This window comes from Alligator mississippiensis, chromosome 1 (genome assembly GCF_030867095.1).
Source record: "Alligator mississippiensis isolate rAllMis1 chromosome 1, rAllMis1, whole genome shotgun sequence".
NCBI lineage: Eukaryota > Metazoa > Chordata > Crocodylia > Alligatoridae > Alligator > Alligator mississippiensis.
Window position 1 is genome coordinate 160,394,128 of NC_081824.1, and position 19,087 is coordinate 160,413,214.

The following is a 19,087-nucleotide window of genomic DNA, read 5'->3' on the forward strand; positions in this document are numbered from 1 at the left end:
AGAGAAGCATTGAAGTTGACTCCAGACAGAAACTTTAAAACAGGACAACAATTTTGTATTTCTTTGTGCACTTTGTTGGCAACATTTGACTAGTAAAACATGCTATTAGAAAGTATGCTAAGATGAAGGGGTTTTTCACTTCAACATTTTAAATTGGGATTGTTTGCATGGATAAACACAGTCCATTAATCCTTAGGAAAACTCCTGTTCAAATATGATGTTTTATTATTACTTTTTACGTCTTTAGGTGCAATGTATTATTGTGATCAGTGGTACTTTCTTGTGATTTACTACTGAGATAATCATAGAATAGGTACTGTGAAGCTTAATGACAGTTGTTATAACTGGCCTCTTCCCAAAATGCCTGAGACTTTGTTAATACATAAGAGGCCTAATGGATTTGGGGTCAGCCCCCCAGCTCCTCACCGACCCTCACAAGGACAGACGCACAGGCACACAGCTAAAGACTTTCTCATGATCTCCCTCTGTGCTGGGCTCCTCTATGAAGAAGTTGAACTGCTCTGTCAAATGGCTTATGCAGGTCTGGATGCTGTGTATCTAATGCTCCCAAGTCCTTTTCTTTTCAGCATTAAGCCCTTGGAATTTGCCTACTTGCTTCCAATTTGTTGTAGAATTTCTCTGGTGTCTGTGAGGTTTCTGGAATAGTACAAACAAAAATCTTTTTTACTCCCTGCCTTTAATCCTGCCAGGGGCTCTATCCTCAATTCCATTATATTGAATGGGCCAGATATCTGGCAGGTGTGACCCGGTATAGCCTCACTGATACCCCCAGCTGACCATAGCAGAAGCAGTCACGGTGCAGCCCTGCCACATTCCAGTGAATCTGTGACTTCTACTAAGTACCTTGTCACAAGGACACAAAAAAGGAAAAGAAGGATTCCCAACTGAGGATCTGTTTCAATGGGAATCGAGGAAGCACACAGCTCAGATCATAAGTGACTTGAGGAAGGGGCCATCTGCATATTCTGTATTTGTGCCCAACACAGTGGGCCCCTTCTTTAGGACTGGGATTCTTCGGAGCTACCACAATATAAATAACAACTGATGCTTTTTAGGATGTACCCTGCAGCTAAGAGAATTGAGGGCCTTATATACAATAGTTTGCTGCCCCTGTTTTTTCCCCCCATCATTTTTACCTCACCCTCTTGTCAAGAGCATCTTTTGCAAGGAACCATGCCAGAACCCCTGCTCTGACACCATAGACTGGAGGCAGCATCATGCACCTAAAAGAAGGACACTCCAGACCAGAATGTAGGTGATAGTGACTCCTAGAAGTTGAAAAGCTTTTTGTAACAGCTGGGGCCATATTCTTCAGAAGTCTGAACTGAATTCAAAGGAAATGTTATCTACAGAGGATTAGAAACTAACCGAGATATCTCAGTTGTTACCAGGTATTTCCATTTCAGTCAATATCAGCATATCAGTTCCATGTCATCCCTGTATAGAGAGTTCATGGCTGGTCACTTGCCCTGTTTGGACACCTTCTAATTTAGGATCTGTTATATGGGGCCCATTTAAATCCTCTTTTTCACACTGCCTTCATGCTAGCAGATAATGCTGTGCAGCAGATCTTAGACAATGTAAAACTTTCAGTATGAATGATGCTTAAATCAAGATCTTTTTAATGCAATATTATCATCAAAGGAATTCACTTGGAAGTACACATTGATCCTAAGTGCTGGACTCCTCTCTTTTCCACGGTTTCTAAAACTGAATGTTATTAATGTTCTAGGCTCCTGGAGTGTGTGTCTCTGACCTGGCTGCTAAATGATTTCTGCTAAATGTATATAACTTGGCCCAGATATGATTCAACCTTCAGAGCTGATCCTTACAAACAAATGAGATTGAACTGAAACTCCAGATGTAAATAGACTTTAATTTTGGCTCATGGATCAAATCCAAACTTTGTACTAACCTGAGGGAGTCCCTATTTAATTCCTTAGAGTTTCCAATACTTTCCCCCTTAGAAGTATAATAAATCTACAAGCCCTAATGTGTAATGTATGTTCTTTGGGACAAATAATAATAAAACAGTGAACATGTGAGTGAAATCTGGGACATTATATTTAGTCCATAGAGCTCTTCTTTGATTGTTAGACCCAAATTTTCAACAGGTCTCCCATCCTGCCCCTACAAAATTTGTGAGCAGAACATTAGCAACTGGATGAAATGTTATTTTATATGGACTGATGTGGAAAGAAAAAAACCCACAATCAATTTTAGAACCTTTTGTGTTAACTTACTGAACTCATCAGGATTTGTCCCAAGCTCCTCTGTCATCATCCTCATTGACCATTTGCTGATATTAGTTGATGAAACTAGAAGCAGTCTGATTGAAACTGAAGTGGATGAGTCTCTCTTTGAGGTCAATGAGAAATGAATGAACCAGTTCCCATGCCTGCCTAAGTTCAAATGCCAGCATGGTTTATATCTGGAAACTTACCAGACAAAACATGGAACAAAAGTTCTCTCTGACAGTACTACTCCCTGTTCCAAAGTATGTTTTTATGTTTGTTGGCAAATACAACCAACACCGACAACAATAACAACACTGTTTTCTATCTACTGTAGTTACTTCATTTCTTCACATTTGTTCCAGAGCTGAGCTGAACAGATGAATACAGCAAGCAAGGAATCTAGCCCCAGTCACAACCTTATATTGAGAGAGCACACACAGAGGTAAAATAAAATGGTGATTTGTTTGTTTGAACTTTTCACTTTCAATCCATGACTTTTTAAAAATCCAGCAAGGTCTTACCATCCTAAAAAGAATTCTTTAATAATGAAGGATCAGAGGAGCCCTCTACTGTTGACAGAAAGAGACCTGCAATTTCCATCACTGAAGCTGCTATGCCATCTGGTGATCAAATAGGGCATTCACTTCATTTTTCCTCTACCTCAAGTTTAATGAGACAAAACAAGACAAACTAGTAAGTGTTATGTGCTGCTCTCCAACTTTTCACACTATTTGTTAACCAGAGGTCACATCTTTCTGTGTTTCTGCAGAGTACAATGGGAGCCTGAGCTGGATTGGAGCCACAAGGAACTAATAACAATAATTAATCAGAACTCTTAAATATAATGGTAGCTAAGAATGCTCATATCTCATAGGAGCTACTCTGTACTTTACAAGATCCGACCTTTAGCATTTAAAATAACTGAAAGTGAGGGCAGGCTCTCAGCTGACGGAAGTTGCTGTAGCTCCTTTGAAATAAGGTCACATTACACCAGCTAAGAATCCAAGTCCAAGTGCTTGGTAGCTTCCAGGGGGGTATGTGAATTGTTAATGTCCAGTTTTGAACATTCTTAGGCTTGCAATATTTTTTCTGAAATCAGCTTCCAAACCACTCTGGTTGAATTAGCACTTTCACAGCTGCCTTTGCTTCACAACTTTCAAATATAATGACTCAGCCAACAACCAAAAAAAAAAAAAATCATTGTACAGTGTCCATTCTGCACAGCTGTTTGAGTACATGCAGAACTTTTTTTTTTTGGTTACACTGAGGTTTGTGTGATGCAGGAGGCACTTAACACTGCTCTCCATTCATCACATGCTGTGGTGTCCCTCCCAAAGCACTATGTTTTGGCTGCACCAGGTTTCTGGGTGCAGCTGCTATACAAAGTAGCTTCAGAGCAAAAGCAAAGGGGTTTCAAGTGTACATGCAGAAAAAATGTTTACCATGCTCAGGCTTCTGTGCCTCTCTCCATGCTTAGCTCCCTCCTTGGGTTTAAGGTTACTAAGCACACAAGGTAAGATAAGGTTGGTGAATAATATCCACAAGTGATAGCTTTTCCTATAAGAGGGGGAAACAATGGGGTGCCTTAAAGGCTTCAATAAATCTTTTTCACTTTGGATCAAGTGAAGTGTTGTAATTGGCTGCGTGTATAGGGAACCTGGATGACCCGTTCACAAAGGAATAGTCCTGGAAAGTCTCCCCTTCCTGCTTTGCATTCTGTACGTCCCCCCACTCTGTCAGAGGCACTGCTGGTTTCAGAAGTGTTTGTTCAGGACAGCTGGGGACAAACATCCATATGCAGCTGTGGGATACATTTAGAAGGATGCAGAGGATAAAAGAAATGTATTTATGTAAAGGGCATGTGGAGTGCTGAGGTTACATTCTGGTAACTGTTACACTCCTTTTTTCTGGTGTTTCGCCCTACTTCTCTGCTGAAGCACAAAGCAGATGTCTGGGTATTTTAGGACTTGTTCTAAAAAGTATTACACAAGAGTTCAATCCCTAAATCTAGGATCCCCAAACCATTAAGAGTTCCCAATGAGCTTCAAAAAGAGAGCTAATTTATGAGCAAGCAAAAGAAGCATTTAATGTACACACCCATAGCAAATGACAATAGTATTTGGAAACTCAGGAATAACTTTCAAACAAATATCATTAGACAATTATAAAGCAATCAGGATTTTGGCATTCTTTATACAGGTCTTTAAATAGAGTCCTCCATTTCCCTGCTCTTACGTGTCAGTGCAGGGGTTCAGCAAAATAGGTTTAGTCGTTTATGCTGGTGCAGATATTCAGACGCACCCCTCTCTGACTTTGTGGAGAGGATATTTCAGTCTTTATAGCACAGCCTCAGAATGTGCATGTGTGCGTGTGTGTGTCTTGCGTGTCACCAAGGTTCTCTAGAGGCTAAGGTGGATGACAGCTTCTCAGCCTTGCCAAACACTCCAGAAAGTCCTCTGAAAAATATTGCACCGAACCTGACAGCAGTTGTAGTCCTGAGACTGCAGGACTCAGAATCTTTAGCCTGTATCGAAAGCGAGACTGGTTTCACAACAAACACATCCCTTGATGGTACCTTGATCACTACACTGTCCCTAACTCCTGTATTTATAGCCTTTGCCTTCTTGAACTGTGATTAGCTTAGCTCTCAGTGCCGTGCCTACTGCACAGTCATTTAGTACTTGCACAAGCAAGTAATGAGCTACTGCACAGCAGCATCAGGAAAAAAATATGCGGCAGCGGTACTGCATAGTAGTGCCGGTTATTCCCCAGTCATTTAGTACTTGTTTATGTGGTACCGGTTACTGAGCAGTACTGTCACCACACAGCCATCCGCTACTGCACAGTAGCTTGTTACTACTGCACAGTAGGGCTGTGTGAAACAGCTGTGCTTTAATTCGGTTTCAGATTCGTCTGTTTCAGAGGAAAGTGATTCATTTTGGTGTTTTGGATCACTGTCCTGTTTCATTTTGGCCAAATCTGTTTTGAACGGTCTGCAAGGAAAGCTTTGCACAGCCTACCCAGCTGGGCAGGGCTTGGGGCCCCGGACTTGGGGCCCCAGTGGGGAGCAGGACAGGGCCGTGGGTCACTCGTCTGGGGGAGAGGGAGTGCTGTTGCCCTGCATGCAAGTGAGGAGACCCCTGAGCAGATCTCATATCCCTGTGACACCAGGTCATGGGGCACAACTTGGCTCTGCAGGGAGCAGAGATCCCTGCTGGGAGTCTCCTCACTGCTGCTGCCTGCCCCACACTGCCCCCGTGACATGGGGCTGCGTGGGGTGGGCAGCAAGGAGACCCCGGCATGGATCTCTCCTTCCTACAGAGCTAGGTCACGTGGCAGGAATCAGCACTGCCCCGCCACGCAACCTGGCACAACAGAGAATAGAGATCTATGCCAGGGTCTCCTCATCGCTGCTGCCCACCCCGTGCAGCCCCAGTTCTCTGCTCCCTGCAGGACCAGGTCATGAGGCAGGGACCAGCACTGCTCTACCATGCGACCTGGCTCTGCAGGGAGCAGAGATCCGCACTGGGGTTGATGGGGCAGTGCAGGGCGGGCAGCAGCGGCACGGCGACCCCCAGCGTGGATCTCAGTGCCCTGCAGAGCTGAGTCAGGCAGCAGGGCACAGCTGTTTCCCTGCAAGCCCAGCTCCAAAACTCCGAAATTTTCCGAAATATTTTTGTTTCGGACGCCTCATTTTGTTTCGGAGATGTTTCTGAGCCTTCTGTTTTGATGCAGATTGGGAGTTTCGGGTGCTGAAATGACCTGAAAAACCTCCAAAACAAAATGGCTGTTGAAATTTCACAAAACCCTACTGCACAGTATTGTCACCACATGATTAGTGCCCAGCAACACTACTGCGCAAGTAGCAATGAGCTACGGCACAGTAGCTTGTTGCTACTGCACCATAGCATCTTGTGTAGATACACCCACTGAGTGAATGTTCTGAGGTCTGTAAGACTGCTCAGTCTCAAAGAAAACCCTTCATGAACAACTCTTGAGCAGGTCTAATAAGCGCTACAACATATTTTTAGGACTTTTGAATTAAGCTGACTTTCACTGCTCTGTCTAAGTGTAGAGATATAGTGAAGAATTCTGTTTCACCTAGTGGACAATCAAAGTGCAGCTTGGAAGTACCTCTGAGTTACCTGGCTATTGTTTAGGAATAAGGATCTGTTCATCTCTGGACAGTGATCCTATTTCTATACTGGGGGATAGTTGCTTGCCCAAGGGACATTATAGGGCCTGTGGGCCAAAATACAGCCTGTGGGCTGGAACAGGCCTGCCAACTGATTGGATCTAGCCCATGGGAATGGATCCATCCATCTAGTCCATGGGTCTGGACACAGGTGAGGGCAGGGGTGAGGGCACACTAAAGCTGCAAGTGGGTTCAGGCTTACACACTGGTCACAGCCCTATGAGGGAGGGATGAGGAGAGGGGCGGGGAGACAGAGAGAGAGAGAGAGATGGGGCCCTGGCTCGACAGGTCACCAAAACTCATTAACTGACCCACCAACCCAAATAATTGTTCACTCCTGTTATTGAATCACTAGCTACACAATTGCCAAGTGACTCAGAGTGAGTCTTAAGCTGCACCCTGGTTGTCCAATAGAAGGCTGCCCACAGAGCATCCACACTGAAGTCTGTGTTTCCTACCCACAGCTTTCTTTGGATTTAGTAATACAAATGCTGCAACATACATGTAAAGGTTACATTTGTGATTTTTTTTTTTTTTTTTTTTTTGATAAATGAGGACTGAAAGAATTATGCCAAGGGGAAAAAAAGGAAAAAAAATCAGCTCCCTTTCCCACTTTAAAAAGTAATGTTTGTTTGCCTTGTTTCTCCTGGAAGACTAGATGAGTGACCAGAAAAAATGTAGGCTTATGACAGGAAGCAAGCTGTAAAAACTGATTTAGAGGAGACTTTCAAAGTTGGACTTTGTGTAGTTTTGATTTAGTTTAATGATTCTGTATAAACCTGTAAAACTCAAACATTTGAGAAATCCATAGGAAAAAAGGCAAGTTTGTTAAACATAGATTATCCTTGACCTAACAATCAAGTACCATGGAAGTCCACAGTCCCCATCTCTGAGACTTCTAATATGTTCCAAGACCACACTCAACAGTCCTGATATTAATAAGCTGAGAAACAAAAAACACGAAAGATTTTTTTTCTTATCTTGAGAAATATAAAATCTTTTTCAGAATTTTTTTGCATATCAGAAGCAAACAAGGCGTTGATCCCATTTTTTCCTCTTAGAAGTTGTTTGAAAAAAAGAAAAACTAAGATAAATGAATGAAAAATACAAGCAATTTTTTACATGTAAGCATTAGAGCATCCTAGCAACTATTTTCTCTCCTCACACACATATATATGAAAGCTTGCAACATCCAAGTGTTGAAAAGAAAGAATTAGATAGAAGATCTGGACTCCAAGTTACTGCACAGCACTCAGTCCTATCTACTTCTTGACAATAAAGTCAGCATTCACAGCATGAGCCCCCTGAAAAAATATTTTTAAATGAGAGACAGCAGGCCTCCTCCTAAGACTGAAAACTGCAAGTATTATATAGCAAGATTCCAGAACAAGAAAGCTTTTGTTGCCTGAGCTACCTTTAAGAATTGTATATAAATATCTCAATATGATATCCATCTGATATTCTCTCATGATGATGTTTGAGGGCCCTTTCTGTTCCTTCCTATATTTGGAGTCCACACAGTAGCCTGACAGTAGGACATCTACGTACAGCTACACTGGTAAGCATTACTGTGTGTTGTGCTTTTATGAATTAGGAGTAAAGCCTTCAGGTTCTTAAATGCAATTTTTGCCCCTTCTAGGATCTACTGTTCTATATAAAGACAAGGTGAGGAGACAGATGCTACCCTCACACAGCAGTGCTACTAGTGGCATTGGCTATGCCAGGAGCAGAGGCTGGGATGAATGGGGCCCCAGGGCCAAGGTGGGTCGTCCAGAGGTGCCGGGGGGGGGGGGAGGAAGGGGCTCTCCACATCTTCATGCACCACTGGGCAAGGCATGGGGGGCATGTGCCCCCCATGGGGCAGAGGCAGGCTACCCGCTGCAGGCTCAGGGCTCTGTGCCCTTGCCTTTGCCCTAGGAGCTCAGCCACGTGATGCCAATGTGTTTCCTGCTGCCAAGCAGGCAGGAGATGTGCCGTACAGCTAGTGTGCTTTGCAGCCCCTGCCCGCCCAGTAGGTGGCAATGGTATTGCACAACTGAGCTCCCAGGGCAAAGGCAGCAGGGCGCAGAGCCCTGAGCCTGCAGTGGGCAGCCCGCCTCTGCTCTGCAGGGGGCACATGCCCCCCATGCCTTCCCTGATGGTGCCCACAGCTGCAGGGAGCCCTCCTCCTCCCCCCCTGTGCCTCTTGATGACCCGTCCCAGGCCCGGGACCCCATTCACCCCAGCCCCTGCTCTGCCCCACTCCCTCCTTCACCATGGGGGCCTCAATCTGCTTCCCCCCACCCCTTCCCTCTCCTCCTGTCCCTTCCCCTCCACAGATTTACCAGCTGGGAAAAGCCAGAGATTTGAGGGTTCAATCAGGAGATCAAGGGTCAGAGTTATTCTGACTTAGAAATTGCTAGTTTCACAATGTTTTTGTGACAGTTGGCATTACTGCATTTCTCAACAGGTGGGTCACAACCCAAATGTGGGTCACAAGAATATATCACAGGGTCACAAACAAACCTTAAAAATGGATTAACAAACTTCAAAAATGAATTAATCTTGAAAGGAGAAAAACGTGGGAAACTGTGGCTTTTCCCTTGCAGCCTGGCAGAGTTCCAGCCTGCAAGGGGCTGCTTAGGGCCCCCCATCTACCACACACCCTGCCACGTACCAGCCCAGCCTCACCCCCAGGGCTGTCAGCAGGGGAAGGAGGGGGAAGGGAATAAAATGGAGCCTCTTGAGAGCAGCTGCAGCAGCTGCTGGTTGCTTTGCCCAGCCTGAGCTGGATGGGGGGCATGGAATGAAGTCCTCTCATCTCGTGGGCCTGGCCCGGCTCCCCCCAGTACCTTATCCAGGGTAGCTGCGGGGGCCCTTGAGGAAAGGGAGCCCCATTCCACCCCACCCGCCCCCTCAGCTCTGGCTATTCAAAGCAGTGGGCAGCTCCGTGCAGCTCTGTGCTGCTTCCTTCCCTTTCCTTTCTCCACTGACAGTCCTAGAGCTGGGCAGGGATGAGACTGGTGAGAGGGGCAGTTCAGCAGCCTCCTCAGAGGCTGCTGGAGTGTGCCCACCTGTTGGCCAGGGTCAGTGCAGGCAGGCTTGATCTCCCCCGACCCAACACCAGAACATCTGTTGGGTCAGGGCCAGGGGGAGGAGGCCTCTAACTCATGGCACTTTGTATGAAACATTATGAATTAGAGCACAGCCCCTAAACATCTGTAGGCATCCTAAGGCTGCATACAAGGGCTCATTTCTAACATTTGGAAATTCCCATCACTAGAATGACTCCAGGAGAGGGAGCAGTGCAAGCATTCAGTCTGCAACTGCCACCTCTGCTCTGCTCCTTGTGCCTTCCTGAGATTGGGATCATCCTGGCCTGGGGAAAGTGATGGCTGCTCTAGTTCTCCCATTCCTGGAGGGACTGAAGCAGCTCCAGAATGAGAAGCAGGTAGGAGGTTCATAGTACTGATCCTTCTGCTCAGCTTCCAGTGCCTGAGAGCTGAGCAGACTGAGCAGTGGGGTGAAGCCCCCCTCTGCTTCTTATGCTGAGGACTCCAGTATACTAGGAGTCAATGTGGAACATTTGCCCTCTTCCTTCTCCTCCTGGTCTGTGGGAGGGGTGGGAGCAACACCCCCTGTGCACCTTTTCTAGACCAGGGTGACCCCAGTCTCTGGAAGGCCCAGGAAGCTTTTCCCCTGGCTCCACTCAACCTGGTCCCCAGGAGGAGTTAAGCTGCAGGAAAATGTACAGAGGCACGTTCTCACAGAAGAAAATTTCCCCAGAGCAACTTCTACCTTGTTAGAGTCCAGGTTATTTTTCTCCCAGGTAGCCATTTTTGCTCCAGGAGAAAAGTCTGTGCACTTGTGCTTCCTACAGCAATTCTCCCAGGAGAAGGATCTATATGCGGTGTAAGGTACAGATTAAGGGACTTCCTAAAGATATATAGGAGGTATATGCAGAGCTATGTGTAGATCTCCTGGCTCTCAGGCTAATGGCATATGTATTGGAATAAAAATAAGGAAAGGAAAATTTAGGCTGGATATCATAAAAAAAATGATTAATGGCAGTGAGCTTGAATCATTTTCAGAATAAGTGATAGGAGCCCTATTGCCTGAGTCAAGTAAAACTGGAATGGACAAAACACTTGCAGATATGTCATAAAACTCAGTCCTGCACTGAAAAGAGAGTGACAAAATGGTAAGTCTGTTTTTTTATCACTAACTCCTTCAATTTGCTGCGTGACAGTGTGAGAGATTTATATGCATTTGTTCAGCCACTGAGTGCATAGGAGGATTATCAGTGCCTTGTAAGCTGTGCTACATTTCTCCTCCTATAACATTACTTTGAATAATGAACTGTGTCCTGATCCATTAGCTAAATTAGATTATGCAGTATGATATGGCATAAAACCAATATTGATCATTTTGATCTTATTATTTCATGTACAAGTGCCAAGAAGCAACACAAAACCAATTTTTTTCAGCTCCATATTTTAGACTTGGCCTCTCTTGTGTTTATATTAAGATTTGTATTGAACAGGTAGTGCCTAAAACACTTTAGGAAGTATTTATATTTTTTTTTTTTTATTTTTAGAAATTGTAGTACAATGGCCCTGTTGCCACACATGGTATAATAAGTATGTCCAAAGCCAGGTCCTCCAGGCTAGGTTAGGGCTGTTGTTAAACACCAGTGGACCAGTTATATGAAGAAGTAGGGTGGCCATCATAGAGGACAGTCTGGTTGTCCTCTATCTTCTATTGATACAAAACCCAACAACGCCTTTATGTCCTCTATTTTTCTCTTGAAGGCATGGGATTTTACATCAATAGAGGACAGAGTAGCAGAAAACCAGAACATTCTCTATGATGGCCACCCTAAGTCCTTAGTGGATGGTGCAGTAGATAGGACTCTGATTTTGGAGTGTGGAAATCTAAATCCTAGTGTTATAATATTTTAACAAGTCTTCAAGCTGTAGTTTCACAATCTCTAAAAGTCTGCTTTGCCAAGTACTTGGAGATCTGTGAGGCTGTCATTAAATGAAGGTCCAGATGGAAATGGTAGAAGATGCTGTTATATTCATCTTATCAGCATTGTTGGTGCTGGAGTGCTATACAGGGCAGGGGAAACAACATGATTTGCTGTGACATGTAGGTCTGTCTACCAGGGGTGCAAGGCAAATGATGGAAGTGACCCCATACAACAGAGGTCTCAGGACCGACAGATGTGACTTTACAAGGAGGGCAGCCCACTCTCGGTAAGGCTGAAAACAAAGGTATGCAGATGGAGGCAGATTGCAGAGAAGGATACAAACAGCTTGAGCAAAGAGAGATGAGAAGATAGAAAACCTCATATCCAGAGTTACTCTGGATTTCCAGCTGTGCAAATATAAACAGAATTTGCCCCTGGGACTCCTGAGCATATCAGGTAGACACGTTATCCCAGTATCTTCTTCATCTACATGGACATCCAAGTCACACAGGAGAACAGGGCTTGCCAACTCAAAATGTGTTTTGTTTGTGAAAAACAACTACTACAGAGATGGCTTCAGGTATTTGGGCAATATCATATGGTGTTACCAACTAGTGCAACCTTTAGCAAAATATTACTGCAAGTAATGTGTCTATATTTTGTATTTAACCTAGCTGCTTATATCTATAGAGATGGAAATTATGGAATTAAATCTTCTCCTGTGATACTTGGAAAAACTTTACTATCTCTTTAAGATCTTTGTTTTGGGACTTATGTCATCTTTAACCAGTACCCAAGACCATGGTCAGTGGTAGCAAGGAACTGATTGCTGAAAAGTAAAGATCAGTTTTGGAAGCAGCTGAGATAAATATGGACCATCAAGAGTGTGGAAAACCAAATCAAGCTCTTCCCATGTTGTCTTTTATTAGGCATAGAAAGGGAACAGAATGCTCCATTTACTCAGACGTTGAATATAGCACACTCGAATGCTGTCTGTGTGAGCTCAAGTGCTGCTCTGTAAATGTTGACAGTCTCTTAGTTTAAGCAAGAGCTCTTAGAGTCTAAATTAAGTGCTTGTTTTGTTTATGCCTCAGTAAATGTAGAGTCACTGAAAAAAGAGTAAATCTATTTGTGTTTGGTGCCTTTTTTTCTTTTGTAAACAAAGTGGCAGCATCTATTCATTATACAAGTGACATTACCAGTAATTCACCATTATTTTTATCTGTCATTTCCTCTTGCCAGTAATCTACCTCTTTATTTCCCATGAATATCCAGTGATGTTTAAAAGTGCACTAGATTTTTATTTTGTTAATACTCCAGCATTTATCAGACTCACAGACATTTTGGAAACTCAAGAGAAGTCCTTCAAAAGAGCAAAGGTTTTAAGAAAAGAGGACGTCCCTCTTCAATGGAATAACCCCCCACCCCAAGCATTTACACATTACAATCAAACCAATGAATTAACAGCTGAAATGCAGCCAGCTCACAGGTGGAATGTGGTAAAAGGTTACCCGTGTATAATAAAGTGACATTAGAACAGGAAGCAAATGATATCATTTATAATTTAATCCACCAGAGGAATTTAAGAAGGCAGAATATAATTACCAGAGCTGGCATTTGGTCTGCAGGCTGATTTAACGCTCCTGCAAAAAGAGCCGTGAGATCTTTACTGGCTGCATGTGGTCAGGACCTGACTTTACACTTCATTTGACATGAGTCCAATAAAATAAAGACCTGTTTGTAGTTTCCATCAGGACATTCCCTAACCCCAAGGTTCATGATGTAAATCACAGACCATCTGTGCTCTAGGGTGCTCCTCTCTGTGTCCCTGGATTACAGAAACAAGAGGCAATAATTGGATTTCCAAACTAAGAGCACATAGGGCCACTTCTGTGCTAGCTGCATAATGCAATTATGCAAGGAGACAAGAAAAGGCTTCAGGGGCATTTCTAAACTGTCAGGTAATCAATACTGAGAGCAGCCATGGTGGGGGTCAGATAAATGGACAAGGTGTCAAGTCATGTTTGATCCACTTCAGATCATAAGCATCATTTCTGCCCCAATTATTTTTTAAAAGTTATCATTAGATACTGCTGCTGCCAGAAAACAAGAAGTAAACCTCACATTCTTCCAATGCAGATCCTAATGAACTCTACAAGAAGATAGTTAAAAAGTCAAAATTTGACTCTCTTTAGTACCTGGCCATATTGAAAAATGACTCTGCTCTCCTAAACAATTATTTCAGTAGTGTTTGAATTGCCTCATTTTGCTGTTTTCTTGGCGCACATCCCCAGATAGCTACAGCTGGCATCACATGCATCTCCCCTCCTCTCCCAGAGGTGGCTTTGAGCCAAATGGGTGGAGGAGATTACTATGAGGGACTGAAAAACCTGCCACTTTATCTTGTAAGGTGCCTCCATGCTGCTAGGAAGATATTGTTGGTAGGTTAGTAATTCGAGTGATCTCCACTGTGGGGAGAGTTTTATTTCATCCCCTGCCTCAGGAAGGTTGGCCAGGTACTCCAGCATGCTCTGCAGGAGAGAGCTGGCTGGAGGGGTGGAACTCCTTAGCAGATCATAGGGAAGTAGAGCTAAAGGGGACCTGAAGGGGTCACATCTAGTCCAGCCTTTGCTCAAGGGCAGATCATCTCTGACTAAACCATGCCGACCAAAGGGCTCCCCTGCTCTTGAGAACTTCCAAGGATGGAGATTCAACAGAGAGTCTTTTCTAATACCTGACTGCTCTCACAGTCAGAAAGTTCCTCCTAATCTCCAACCTAAATTTCCCCTGTTTCTAATCCTATATCCAGCAGCTGCAAAGAAAAGCCATCTCCATCCTTTCTGTAATCTCCCTTCAGGTATTTGAAAACTGTTATCAAATCCCCCCTTCTGTCTTCTCTTCTCCAAACTAAATACATTTTCTTTACCCTACAAAAATACAGGACCAGGATCACAAGGCTGTCAACAGAAAAGAGTAGATCCAGAGAGGTGGTGGAGGAAGTAATCAACTCGGGTAGCCGTAAGACCATCCAGGTGCCTGAGGAGCCAGCCAGCATATGGCTTCTCTGAACTTTGTTGCAGGGCAGTGGTGCTAAACCTCTGGTATTTAACAGGACTGTGTTACCCAATCTGTTGGGCCCCAGAAATTTGGTAGCAGGAAACCAGTGGCAGCATTCATTTCAGAGCTCTCACCATCAGGCTGGCATGCAAGTGCCCACCCACACAATCCAATCCACATACAAGCCCAGCAGCATTCATCCAGCTCACAGGGCCACAAGGTTGAACACCATTCTGTCAGATGCTTGCAGGTCCATAAGGTTCAGCACCATTGTGTTGGGTGCATATTTGGACCTGCTAAATAGTGCTCTGGTTCTAGAGAAGAGGTAAGATCCTTCCTTGGTTTTTCAGGTGAATTCCAGCACCATCAGGATTCTGTTGAGATTTTATACAATTTTATTGTATTTTAGAACTGGACAATCTCCAAATGGTTTCTCCACTGAGGATTGCTTCTAGACTATCAAACATATTCCTCTGCTGCTGGGCAGAGAAGGACCCAAAGCAAACCCCTGAATCCAAACCCCCAAAGGTTTAGAAGTTCAGCTCAGAGCACTTTTCATCATGAATCAAGCTCTTGAACTTTGGCAACACTTCATTCCAAACCTGAACTTTGCAGCTAGTGCTCATCTCGACAGCTGAGTCAGCAGAGTTTGTATGCCAGGGCATGAATGGTGAGCTTTCAGTTATATGAAGGTGGTTGTGTGGTGTGATGTGGATTGTTGATTACATAAAGATCAAAATGCTCTTCCTACGCTAGACATCAACAAATGAGTTCTGATCTTTTGCATTATCTGTGTAGAAGAGTCAAACAAAGCCTATGCAATACTTAGGCACTGCAATGGCCCCTCTTCACAGGAGTGAATTTTGTATTGTGCATTTCAAAGCATTGAAGCGGTGTTGGAGGGCTCATAGAAGTTCTGCTTCCAGGGTGATATGAACAATATCACAGATTTATGGATGCGCAATGCTGACTCGTCAACCTGGGGCAGTTTAACTCCAGTCATTTTTTGGTTCTTGGTTATAGGGCATCATGAAGAATAGAGCACCTGTCTGGGCATGTTTATATCATAGATACCTATGCTTACCCATCCAGCAGCTACAGTTATGTGTATTACCAAAACAAGAATGGCATTTTCTTGGATCAGTTTGTTTTATGTTTTCTGCAAAGTTGGAGCAGCTGATCCCTTTCCCTCTCCATATAGCTCTAATCAGTGGACCAATTTTAGGTGGGAAGAGACACTGTCTTTCTGGGTCCTTTTACACTTAAGTTTAAGAACTACATACATGGCCCCCAGTTTGCAGTCAGCCTGTGGCTCACAACTGTGCACTCAGCAGTGCAAAACAATCTCATCTCATCCCCTCTCAAGTCAGAATGGATCTCATGAATAATGAATCCAGCTGATCTGTACAAATAGCAATTCTGAACCCAAATCTCCTGTGCAACTGTTGCATCCAATCCACTGCTGTGCTCCTGGACCACTTTTTACTCCCCTTTTTACTTTGAAAAAACACAAACAGGTCTGCTTGCGCTTGCAGTTATACTGGTGCACCTGCAGGGATATCTATCCCCTCACTGAAGCCAGAGGGTAGTGTCTGAAGTTACACTGGTACAAGGGTGGAAGCTTCCCACATATGCTGGTGAATCGCTGTCACAGCCCAGCTTTTTTAGAACTGATGCGACTGAAAAAGCATCCTTCCAGGGTGATGGTGACCAGCAAACCACATGGTCAGTACTGCTGTTCACTTAAGCTGATTACTTTATCTTCCAGGGAAAATACATTTCCTTTTCCTCCAGCTGGAGAACAAAATAATAAGATTAGCAGAGTGTCTCCATTCACCAACAACTGCCACAGTGATGGGTACAATATACATCCTTAACTCCTAAGACAGATGAGAAAAACATCCCTTCCCATCCCAAGTTTCAGAGGGAAATAGTTGCTGAAAAGTTGGACTTGTGTGTTCTACACTGGTATTCCCCAGGCAACTGGGGGAAAATATGGCTTCTAACACCATTTTAAAGATGCCCTTCATTACTGAATTAGGCACCACAAAGAGTTAGTGATTTTCCTTTCACCCCAGAAGACCTGGGCTCAAATCCTGAATAGGTCAAATTAGTTTGGTGATCTCACTCTAGTTCCTAATGGTCCTTTGTTCACACCATACAATTTGACACAATTGGTTGTCTCTGCCTGGAATGAGGAGAGGCCCAGGACTGGGATAATGGGGATGTTACAGGTCAGAACTGAGGTCTATTAGCAACACTGTGTGAAAAAACCTGGAACAGCGCCTGCCTTCCTCTCATCCAGTGATCTTAGGCCCTTATTTACATGCAAACAAAAAAAAAAAAAAACCCTCATGCAACATAGCAAAGAACACATTTATGGAAAGAGGGGAGTTTTATAGACTGACAGTGCTATCACACATTGAGTGAAACTGCTCACAAGCCCTTGGATGCCAAATGTTCACTGCTGTCAAACTCTTTGATGGCAAAAGAAACTTAGAATTGCTGAACAGCTGTTTGGAACATTAACAGAGCAAAGTAACCAATCACAGATTTGCCTCTCTGCAGAATGGCTTTAAGCAGTTTTAGAGCAGGAATTCGTTCTTCTACAGCAGGGAGGGCACGTGACTGATTAGGTTGGTAGATGACTCCACTATATCGGTTTACACACAGCACACTGTGCAGTCTGTGAATGCAGTATTCTAATCAGATGCAGCTATCTGATGGAAAACTTGAAGCCAAACTTTATTCTTGAGTTATCATATCCTCTGTATTGATAACTAGATTTTCTTGGTAAAAAACTCTTTGGCTGCTATTTTCAAATCTGTTTGCCTGAAGCTAGGGTATCTAATCCCATATTTAAGGCCATAAATGGTATTAGTGGGCCCTGCAGGTGCTCAGTGCTGCCAAAATAATAGGCCATTTCTAGATAGGTATTTAACATTAGTTACCCAGGGCTAGGGAAAAAAAAAAAGGCCTCTGCTGTTTAATAGTAAACATAACTTTTGCTGCTGATTCCACACCTAAACTCACAATCATGGTTGCCATGGAAATCATCATTTCCAAAGCAGAATAAGTGGCAAAAGCAGATGATAAATGAAACAAAGAACATGTGTCCATGCAAATATCACTAGCAATAAAAAAAGAAGAGGTGTGAAGTGCTCCAGCTCCGGCAAAAAGATGGCAGTAACATAATTGTTCTTAAAGTTTTCCATGAGGCATTATCCAGCATGTAAACCTACTAGGAATAGGTATGATTTGGGCTATTCATGAGGAGAAGCTTTGATGGTACTTTTGCATAGTGTCACCCACTGTAAATTGGATCCCAGTGGTTTGATATGAAAGAATCCATGCGTTTCCTTCTGCAGAGCTACGGAGGTAAAATCTGTATTCTGCCAAGGTCAGTGGGAGATATTTCATTCATCACAATGGGACTAAAGTGTCACTCTGCAAATGCATGTTCTTGCTATCTGTACTACAACAGCATACTTCTCAACAGTCCTCTCCACGTACCAAAAACCCCATAAAATGGGCTTGGGTTTCACGAGTAACTCAGATAAGTCTCGTCTATGTAGAAGAGTACACCATTCCTTAAATGCTTTAATCTATGGTAGATATGTCTAGTATGTCAAACTTGTAGGATGCATTTATGCAGCCAATTTACAGAGCCCCCTTGTCACAGAACATCTATTAACTTTAACCATCATTTCTGAAGGCAATAGCTGTGTTATGAAACTCATTCTTTCTATTATATATCCTCTTGCTCAGATTTTTTTTTTATTTCTACACCTGCTATTCAGTTTAATAAATAACCATTTTCTTTTTTTCCCCCATTAATGATTAGGAAATTATACTTAGCCCTCACATTGCCTCTTTCATCAATGGATGTTGTGAAAGAAAATCCTACAGGGTTATTTTAGGAGGGAAAAGGATGCCTGATTTTTTAACTGCTGTTAACAAATTCAGCCTCACGCTATCTTTACTATCAGTCCACTTACACGTAGATAAACTGAGACCCAGCAGTTTAGTGACTTGTCAGACCACGCCTCAAAGCACTGACAGAGCTGGGATACACCTCAGTAGTCCTAACTCCCATTTTTGCACTCTATTAGGAATACTGCTTTTCAAAAAGAAATAGCAATGTAATCATTTTTCTTCATATGAAGGGACTGAAATAATATCACATCCCAATGCTTCTGTAACACAGCATAGTCACTTTACCCTGAATGCAGACAGTGGCAGAGAGTGAGCAAGCACTGAGTCATACAGGAAAGAGGAGGAAATCCGGGCGGCTGGTACATCTGTATGCAATTTTCTAAGACCCAGCATCTGTGAAAAGTAAAATCTTTTCAGTGAATCAATAGGGAAAGTTTGAGGCAGCATCTGTGAAGAACAAGTCTTTTCAGTGAATCAATGAGAAAAAAAACAGTTGACTTCTAAAATCTATACCAACTCCCTGAAAATTACTCAAATGACTTGGAGGGTGTGTACCCCTGAACACACGTGCAGGGGCACGCATTTCCTGTGGGACAAATGGCAGTGGCACATATTTGTGTCACTGCTATTTGTCCACAGGCATGGCCCTGCATGTGCACTGTGGCGCACAGCACAGTGACCAGGGTGGAG